Source organism: Otolemur garnettii, unplaced genomic scaffold (genome assembly GCF_000181295.1).
Source record: "Otolemur garnettii isolate 467f Iridium unplaced genomic scaffold, OtoGar3 scaffold00077, whole genome shotgun sequence".
Taxonomy (NCBI): domain Eukaryota; kingdom Metazoa; phylum Chordata; class Mammalia; order Primates; family Galagidae; genus Otolemur; species Otolemur garnettii.
In genome coordinates this window covers 8,528,284-8,529,396 of record NW_003852472.1, presented here as the reverse complement: position 1 = coordinate 8,529,396, position 1,113 = coordinate 8,528,284, and positions in this window count along the sequence as shown.

Below are 1,113 nucleotides of genomic sequence, written 5' to 3'. Positions count from 1 at the left end.
AAAAAAAAAAAAAGAAAAAGAAAAAAATCCCAGGGCCTTTTTGTCAGAAAAGCGTTCACCTTCCATCAGTCCCTCCAAGCTTCCCTGCCTGGTCCCCTGCAGCCCATCTATGAGCTGCCCTGGAAGTCCTTCCTCTGAGGGATCAGGGATAACTGCTGCCAGCAAATAGCCCTCGTTCCAGCTGCTGACCTTGGATTTCCCCAGTGTACACAAAATATAACTAAAAGGAAATTCTCAGCAGAAATGGAACATGAAAGCTCTAACACATTCAGCAACCTAACTGATCTGGCACGGGTTTTCCCCTTCCTGCTAATGCTAACAGACTCGGGGGAAAAGCCCAAAAAGGCCTGTGTAGATTCTTCTAAAATATTAGACATATAATATGTGGAGCCCCAGCCTCTGGGGCTTCCTTCCCACCTTCCTTACACAGCCTCGGTTTAGTGTGTTGAAACAACTGACTCTTACCTCTGTGATTTTCTAGGGGTGAGGGGCCAACTGGTCCAGGTTCTTTGTTGAATTACTAAATGAACCAACCCTGGGTCATGCTCAGAGTTCTTGTGTAACACAGTATAATACAATTCCCTCATTATTTAAAGCACTTTTGATGGTGGCTTCTTTTACAGCTGAAACAGCCCAATTGTCATCAGGATGGAAAGAGGACATTTTGATATAGGTGTTTTCCAGAAAGGTAGATAATAAAAGACCTCAGGGGGTCTTCTTTCGAGCAGTGCTACTCCAAGTGTGGTTCGTGCGGCACTGCCCCGAGTTTGTCAGAAATGCAAACTGCAAAGGGCTGATCAGACGGATCAAATCAGGTTGCCAGGGGTGCGCCTGGGACTCGGTGTTTTAACAAAGTCCCCCTCTAGTGGTTTGGATGCAGCTGGAATTGGACCTAGGAGACTCCTACAGAGGGAGGTGGAGGGGGGTGTGTGTGACGGTCCTCCAGTGGAAGGGCTGGGCCACTAGCTCATCTTTGACCTCACCAAAGCTGTTTAATCTTCCAGGCCTCGCAACAGCGAAAAAGCAGATGAGGAACTGGGTATGAAAATGGTTTGAAAGGGCTAAAAGCCTTGGTCCCGAGAAGAGTCCCTGAACTGACCTGGTCCCAGGCAC